Genomic DNA, 9,657 nt, shown 5'->3' with positions numbered 1-9,657 from the left:
CTTTTGTTCCTCCATATGAATTTAGTTATTATTTTTTCTAACTCACTAATTTTTCTAGAAGTATGATTGTATAGCACTGAATAAGTAATATATGGATAATCATCATTTTATTATAATAGTTCATCTCATAAGCAATTGACCTTTGCCCAGTTATTTAGCTCTGTTATTTGTATGAAGTGTTTTATATATCTTTGTTTCATATAGATTCTGAGTCTGCTCTGACTGTAGACTACCATGTATGTTACATTGTCTTCAGGTATTTTAAATCGTATTTCTCTTTCTATGTCTTGCTGCTGGATCTTGTTGGTAATTTATAGAAATTCTGAGGGTTTAGGTGGATATATTTTGCATCCTTGGATTCTGCTAAAGTTATTAATTGTTTCCATTAGTATATTAGATGATTTTCTAGAGATCTCTAGGCATGCAATTATATCATCTGAAAAGAGTGAGAATTTTGTTTCTTCATTGCCTATTCTAATTCCTTCAATTTCTTTTTCTTCTCTTTTTGCTAAAGCTATCATTTCTAATAAAATAATAATAGTAGTGATAATGATTATCCCTGTTTCACCCCAATCTTATTGAGAATACTTCTTGCTTAGTCCCATTACATATAATGCTGGTTGCCTTGGGCAGTTGCACTTGAACTTTTCAAGTTCTTCCACACAGTCGAGGTTCTCAAGTTAGTCCCCTGCCTCACCCTGTAGTTGGTATTCTGGGTCTCTGCCCTCTTCTCTTGACATACCCATGTTTCCCTGTGACAGACTTTGCTGGGAGATGTTCCCCCTATGGTTTTTTGTGGTTCTATTGCTCTAAAATCTATTAAGAGACTTGATTCATGTGAGTTTTGAGGGAAAGCCAGGAGAGTTTAAGACGGTGCCTGGCTTTTCTCTGCTATCTTGACTTGAAGTCTAACACTAGTTTACACTCATAGTTACTTCTTGGAACATTCCATCACTTTGTTTTTTACCCTGGATAACTGACCTTGCTTCCTTCATCCTTACATTTTCCTTGGATTTATATGGATAACTGAGCATGTTCAAAAGCATCTATATCTATCATTTAAAAAAAACTTCCTTCTTCCCTTTTCATCATGATAGTTTATATCATTTAATTTTTCTTAAGTATAGCTTATTCATCTTTTTTATTATATGAATATTTTATTTGGTTTCCAATTATATTCTGCATGTAAATAGCATTTTGTATCACAAGTCCTTTAGATCTGTATTTTATTAATGTATTCCTGAGAAGAGCCAAGTCAATCAATCTTTTTTCAAAGTTTTGAGTTTTACAATTTTACTTCCACTTCTCCCCTCCCCCCAAATCGAAAGCAATCTGATATAGGTTTTAACATTTACATCCATGATAATCATAGATTGAAATTGAACTTTCTGTGAGAAAAGAACCATATCTAAAAGGAATAAAGAAAACATTAGAGATGGAAAAAAAATTGAAGGTAATAAGCTTTAGCCTTTGTTTAAACTCTACAGTTAGTTCTCTGGATTCAGATGGTATCTTCTATCATATTCCCCTAAAATTGTCCCTGATTATTGCACTGATGGAGTGAGCAAGTCCATCCTGGTTAATCATCACACCATGTTGTTTGTTAAAATGTATACTGTTCTTCTGGTTCTACTCATATCAGGATCCATCAATTCATGCAAGTCTTTCCAGGCTTTTATGAAATCCCATCCCTCATGATTTCTCATAGAACAAGAATATTCTTTATTATTCACATACCATACCATAACTTGTTCAGCCATTACCTAATTGATGTGTATCCCTTCAATTTCCAATTAATTTCCACTAAAAACAGAGTTGCCATGCTTATTTTTGTACATGTGGGATTTTTACCTTTTTTAATGATCTCTTCAGAATCCAGTAGAGGCATTGCTGGATCAAAGGGTATTCACATTTTATTGCCCTTTGGGCATAGTTCCAAATTACTCTCCAAAGAGGTTTACCAAAAATGTATCAGTGTCCCAATATTTCCTACATCTCCTCCAACTTTGATCATTATCCTTTCTGGTCATATTGGCCAATCTGAGAGGTATGAGGTAGTACCTCACAGAGGTATAGCTCACTTATCTTGACTTGACATCTTCTTTAGAATTATGTCATAGGATACCATGTATCCTGTCTCGTAGGTTTTTTTGAAAATCACTATCTAAAAATAGATGGTATGCCATGGACTATGACTCATACTTTCCCTCCTTATCTTTTTATGAAGATTAAGATGTAATAGTCACTTCTCATTATTTTCATTTTTCTTAGTTTCTGCTTATTTTGGTTGGTCAGAACACAATCCATAATAGCAGTTATATTCAATACTTTCTTTGGTGCTGGAATATAATGTTATCATTTTGATAACTGAAGAATATTCCAGCGATTTTTTTTGTTTTTTTTAATTACATGTAAAGATAATTTTCAGCATTCAGATTTTGTAAGACTTTGAATTGCATTTTTTCTCCCTTCCATTCTTAACTGCCCCCTGCACAAGACTATAAAGTATATAGTATTAGTTATTAATGTAATCAGACCAAAGCTAATGCCATATTAATCATTTTGTGAAGGAATTACAACAAAAGGGTAAAACAAATGAAATAAAAAATTTGAAAGTTGTGATCTCCATTCAGACTCCATAATTCTTTCTCTTCATGTGGATAGCATTTTCTACCACAAGTCCTTTAGACCTGTCTTTTATCAATGTGTTCCTGAGAAAAGCCAAGTCAATCGAAGTTGATCATCACATAATGTTGCTGCTACTGTTTACAGTATTCTCCTAGTTATGCTCTTCACTCAGCATCAATTCATGTAAGTCTTTTCAGGTGTTTCTGAAATATGCCCACACAACATTTCTTGTAGAACAACCGTATTTCATTTCATTCATATACCACCAATTATTCAGCCATTCCCCAGTTGATGGGCATTCAGTGACTTTTTCTTAAAACAAATACCTGGGGGGCAGGTAGGTGGTGCAGTGGACAGAGCACTGTTCCTGTAGTCAGGAGGACCTGAATTCAAATATCATGTCAGATACTTAATAATTACTTAGTTGTGCAAGCTTGAGCAAGTTACTTAACCCTATTGTCTTGCAAAAATAAATACCTAACAGATATAGGAACACTAGAGAAGTTTTTTGTTTTTTGTTTTTCATGTTTTTAGACCAACTTTATGTTGCTTTCTTAATTCAACATCCATTCACCCTTGCTAGATTTTCTGTTGTAAACTTTCCACAATATTGTGGAAAGTATTACCAAATACTTTCAGCTCTGGTTTATGAATTTTTACACATAAATCTATCAATCAATCAAAAAGAATTTATAAAATATTTAATATATACTAGGCACTATACTAAGGGTTTATTATATAAATAAAGAGTAGAAACAGTCTCTGTCCTCCAGAGCTTACATTCTAATGGGGGAGAAAACATTTAAATTAGTACATACAAAGGAACATGTATGCAAACAGAGTAAATGGAAGGTAGCCTTATAGAAGAAGGCACTAACAGTTGAGTGGGGAGAACCAGGAACTGTTTTGAGTTGAGTCTTTTATGGAAGGCTAGGATTTTCAAGACTTAGACATGAGGCAGAGAGAATATAAAGACACAGGAAGGAGAGAGCATGTGTATCAACTCTCATGTGGGAAGAACAGCAAACAGAGTAGCCTGGATGAACCAGACACTGTATAGAGAAGACTAGGAAATCAAATGAACAGTTCAACACACCTGTAGGTAAAAAAGTGTTGAAAGATTGACAATACAGGTTATCTCCAAGGTTGCAAAGTGATCTAAATGTCAAACCGATAAGTTTATATTTGATAATAAAGGTAGTAAAAAGCTACTATATTTCAAAGATAATAATTGTTATTCATTAATAAAGTGATATGCTTAGACTTGTTTTTTTATTTACCTAATATTCAAAGATAATCTGATCATTAATCAATCTATTATTTTTAAGTAGATATATTTAAATAAGTCCTACTCTTCCATATCTATTGTATAATGCTATATCCTATCCTATCAAATCTCAGTGATGTCTATAAAGTTGAAATTTAGGGCATAACAATCTCCTGACCTCAAGTACACCTGGGTCATATCTTGTAAATTTATATAAAAACATCTAAAGTCATTTATATTTGTTAATACTCCTCTCTTTAAAAATTTCCTAATTTTCCTTCCTGTAAGCTTTAATAACTTACTAAGACACTCTCAAGTAGTATTCTTTCTATATCATAACTTAGGTTTTCAGTTGTATTTGTTCAGGTACCTACCAGTTTTTGTTATTGTTATATAAGAAGGGTTCTCCCTCTTGGATTTTTGAAATTGCTTTCTAATTGATCTCTGAATCAAGTTTCTCCTTATTTTAACCCATTCTCACATAGAATTTAAATGGATTTTTCTAAAGTACTGGTCCTACCACATTGCCTTATTCTTAATAAATTATAGAATTAAATATAAGTTCTTAATTTTGTCACTTAGAGTTTTTCCCAAACTGGTTCCATGCTACCTTTCCAAACTTCTAAAACTTTGATCTTCTTTACATAATGTTGGTTCTAGCCAAACTGACCTAAGGACTTTTCCTCACTCATGTTACTTCACCTCTCATTCCTGTGTCCTTCTGTTTGAGTCAAGTGTTCTGACATCTCATTTCTATCTCTTGGAATCCCTGGCTTCCATAAAGATTCAATTCAAATGCCACTTTCTTCATGAGCCCTTTTCTAATCCCTTTACATGCTTGTGTCTTCCACACCTATTATCTTTACTTCATGGTTTACATATAAATGTAAACCTTATATAATCTCTCATCTCTCTGTCTGTTTCTCTGTCTCTCTCTCTCTCTTGTCATAGAGTAATCATTTCTCAATTGAATATGTATGTATATAAATACACACACATATATAATAGGACATGATTTGATATGACATGACATAGCATAGTATAGTATAACAGCACAAAAACATAATGTAGAATAATAATAATAATAATAAAATATAAGTGCATGCATATAATACGTATAGATGTATATATATATATATATATATGTATTCATTGTGGTACATAGACAATAGAAATTGTTGCGTATTAAGAATCAATGAAAATGCAAAAATATAGAAATTCTGTAAATATATGTATGCATGTACAAGTTGTCTTCTCTCTTAGATTATAAAAAAGATCCTTGAGGGTAGGAACTGTTTAGATCAAGTTTGTCTTTGATTCCCACTATCTGTCACAGTTCATGGAACATAGCAAATGCTTAATAAATTTTTTGCTGAAATGAAAATATTTGTTATCTTTTTAAAAACTCATTACTATATATATATATATATATATATATATACATACATATAAAATTTGAAATATATTATTCTTATCTCTCTTAGTTAATTTTTTATTTTGTTTTCAGTGACTTGCCCAAGATCACATGACTATGTAAGTGTTAAGTGTCTGAGACCGGGTCTGAACTCAGATCCTCCTGACTGCAGGACCAGGTTCTCTATCTACTCTGAAGTACATACTTCAACTGCACCTTCACACTACCTATCTATCTGCCTCACTAGTCAATTTTTTTTTTGAAAGAAGGGGGGAATAAAGCAATCAGAAAAATTAATCAGTATATCAACTCTGACATATGCAACTTCTATAATCTCCCACATTAGTAAAGAAGTTGAAGAGGTAAATTTTGACTTTCTTCTTTGTGTTGCATTAGATCATTGTGATCACTCAGTGTTTTTAAATTATTTTTGTACTAACCATTTGTATTCTTAAACTCAGTGGGGATAATTTTTTCCTGGTTCTGGTGATTTTATTTTGCATTAGTTTATTTATATTTCCCCATGACTGTCTATATTTTACATATTCATTGATTCTTACTATTCAGGTGTATTTCAGTATGATTATGTGCCACAAAAGTTTCATCCATTTTCCAATTGATAGTATCTACTTTCTTCACTACTTCCAATTTTTGATATTCCAAAAGAACTTCCATATATATATATATATATATATATATATATATATATACATATATATATCACTATTATGCAGCTTTTCTATCTTTGTTATCTTTGAAATACAGATCAGCATATAGATATAGATCTCTGGGTAAAGCATAATAGAAACTTAGTCACTTTCTTCATATACTTCTAAAGTGCTGTGAAAACTTTTGGATCGATTTATAACTCCACAGACAGTATGTTGGTATATGGCAGATGTCTTCTGTCAGGCCTTGTTAGATACATTTCTTAGCTATAATTCTTCCAAATGACAATTCATTTATTTAAAGCTAAAATGTAGAAAACTAGATTCTGTTCTTAATCCATGTTCTATTTATTTCCCTAGTCTAACTTTCTTTTCTGAAGATCCTTCTTTTAGGAAATATCAGTGATACAATCTTTTCTGCCTTTAAAATCTTGGAGTTTTATTAAAACTCAAAATGGAATAATATTTAATCATACATTTAGATGCTTCCTGACAGGATCATTTGTTTTGATGTCATTCACATTGAATTCATAGTGATTTTTCAATTTGGTGTTTGGCAGACTTTACCTACTCTTAAAAGTAAAATGCATTCCAAGAAAATCATGACTCCTTGATGGCCCATTTGATACTGAGGGAAATTTCCAGGAACTCTCTTCTCCTTTCTTCCTCATTTCCTACCACTCAGATATTGCCACTTTTTCCTCCTTCACCCATGTTTCACATGATGAATTGAATTTAGTCCTTATCTAGACTAACCACTCTACTTATTCAAGTGATCCCATTCCAAGCATCATCTCCAACAGAAGTCATCCAGACTATTTCACTTATGTCCAATCTCTCCATCTCTACTAATTGTCTACTGCCTATTAGCAGAATATGTTCAAAAGGAGTACATGTGGGGGGCTTTTTTTCCATCTTTGATGTCTACCTGAGCCACATAACTCTTTCCTGTGTCTCCAAGAAGAAAGAGCATACTCAATGGCCACATCCTTGAAAGCCATTCCTGAAGACTGGATGAGAATATGTGAACTCTTCCCCTGCTGGAATGAGTGGATGAGAACAATTTGTTCCAATAACCATGAAGACAGTTGAAGCAAAAACTGGAGCACTTAGAATCTGACTATACATTGAAGATGTCAAGGTCATCCACTGCATCTTGAAGCATCACCAATTGTCTTGACATAATCTTTCCACTGGGCCATAATGACTTTGGAAAAGAGAGAGAGTGAGGTCTCTGTCTTCCTGGAACTCTGTCTCACTTAAATCTAACTTATACATGAATCAAAAGTGAAATGTGTAAGTTTAGAATACCAAACCCAGGTGTTCACATGGAATATTTGTGCCTTTGGTAGTGGATTCTGAGCTCCTATTGGTCTGTTTAGGTCAGACACATTGTATCTTGTCTCTAAACAAGTGATCTCATTTGGAACTTCTTAGATAATGAAGGATAAGCATCAGCAAGCTTTTTCCCTATCCTTGAAAATAAAACGATAAAACAACAAAATTATTTATTAGATCTTTCAATCCCTTATAACTAAAATACTACTTCTTTTTTTTTGCTCTTTGTAGCTAATCCCTTCAAAAAGACCATAAGAACCTCTAATTTCTCTCCTCTCACTCTTTAAAACCTTACAATCCACCGATACTACTCTTTTCAAAATGACTAACTAATGCTCTTAATTACCAAATCCATTGTCTTTTTCTCAATCCTATTCTCCTTGCTCTTTCTGAAGCTTTTGACAATGTTAATAATTCTTAATAATCCCTTCTTTCTAGGTTTTCAGATTAACACCCTCTCCTGGTATTCCTCCTACTTATCTAACCACTTCTCTTTCTCCTTTGCCTAATCCTCATTCCTGCAAATTACCATCTTCCACTGCAGGTATTCATTCAGAATATGTCTTTGGCGCTCTATTCTTCTGCCTTTGTATTAATTTACTTGGTGAGTTCATCAGCTCCTGTTGATTCAATTTCCATCTTTGTGTTGATGATTCTCACCTTTCCTGCCATTCATGCCAGTGAATTTTTCAGTCCATTACTCTAAGGCACTTTTATCTCTTTGCTGACCTTTAAATTGTTTTACCTTTAACTACCATTTAAATATCTCCAACTTGCTTTTCCGCCCGCTCCCCCCTCCCCGCCAGAGCCGCTCCGGCTGCACCGCGCTCACACGGAGCTCCAGGCCCGCAGCCTTCGCGCTGCCGCCGCCGCCGTTTCCCTCCCGCCGCCGCCACGATCATCTACCGGGACCTCATCAGCCAAGATGAGATGTTCTCCGATATTTACAAGATCCGGGAGATCGCAGATGGGTTGTGCCTGGAAGTGGAGGGGAAGATGGTCAATAGGGCAGAGGGTACCATTGATGATTCACTCATTGGTGGAAATGCCTCTGCTGAAGGTCCTGAGGGTGAAGGAACAGATGCCACTGTAAATCACTGGAGTTGATATAGTAATAAACCATCATCTGCAAGAAACTAGTTTCACAAAAGAGTCCTACAAAAAGTACATCAAAGACTACATGAAATCAATCAATGGCAGACTTGAAGAAAACAAGCCAGATAGAGTAAAACCTTTTATGACGGGAGCTGCACAACAAATCAAACATATCCTTGCTAATTTTAAAAACTATCAGTTCTTCATAGGTGAAAACATGAATCCAAATGGCATGGTGGCTCTCCTGGACTTCTGTGAGGATGGTGTGACCCCATATATGATTTTCTTTAAGGATAGTTTAGAAATGGAGAAATGTTAACAAATTCAGCTGATTATTTTGAATCACCTGTCATCATAACTGGCTGCTGCTTTTTGTCATCTACACAACCACCAGGACTTGGACAAACTTGGACTGATGTCATCTTGAGCTTTATTCCTTTATTTTTTAACTTGATTTATTTGGAGTGGAGGCATTGTTTTTAAAAACATGTCATGTAGGTTGTCTAAAATAAAACGCATTTAAGCCCATTTGAGAGAATTCCTCTTGGTCTAATGTTTCCTAAGCTCAAATTTCAGTAACTTGCTACAGTTGTACCTCAAGGATCACTGTAGAGATCATTTCCTGGTCTTAGGTTACTTTTCAGCATAAGACTCTTCAGATAGACTTTTCCTGCAGTTGACTGCCTGTTAAACTGGAATCTAAAATTCTGTTTGCTAGTTAACCTGAGTCAAATAAGGGCAGAGATGCCTACAAATGTGCCAACAATATGAAGTGGACCTTTCTACATTTTCATTTCATCTACAAACTGAAGTAGAGTTAACTCTGGAAGAGATTACATCCAAACTGAATAAAATGAAATCATGTAAAACTTAAAAAAAATAAAAATAAATAAACAAATAAATATCTCCAACTAGATAGCCAAGTAGCCATCTGAAACTCAATACACTCAAATAAAAATGTATTACCTTTTCCCCTAAACACTGCCCCTTCTATATTCTCTATTACTATAGATGTTAGTGCCATCCTTCCAGACCCTCAGAATCACAATGTAAAAATAATCATGTATTCCTCATTATTTCTCTACATCAATATCCAAGTTGTTTCAAAGGCCTGCTAATTTCACATTTGCAGCACCTATTGAATATGCCCCTCCTCTCCTTTATTAATGCCACCATTCCATAAAGACCCTTTGTCACTTCACATCTTGATTTCTTCACTAAACTGGGTTGGGGGCGGGGTTCTGTAT

General features: G+C 34.1%; 1 pseudogene; it reads left to right on the top strand.

The window, feature by feature from the left end:
* Window positions 1-8,218: 8,218 nt before the first annotated feature.
* LOC141523554 (translationally-controlled tumor protein-like) lies at window positions 8,219-9,238 on the top strand (annotated as a pseudogene).
* Window positions 9,239-9,657: the final 419 nt, after the last annotated feature.

The sequence above is a fragment of the Macrotis lagotis genome, chromosome 1, assembly GCF_037893015.1.
Source record: "Macrotis lagotis isolate mMagLag1 chromosome 1, bilby.v1.9.chrom.fasta, whole genome shotgun sequence".
Taxonomy (NCBI): domain Eukaryota; kingdom Metazoa; phylum Chordata; class Mammalia; order Peramelemorphia; family Peramelidae; genus Macrotis; species Macrotis lagotis.
This window is presented reverse-complemented; position numbering and strand designations above follow the sequence as displayed.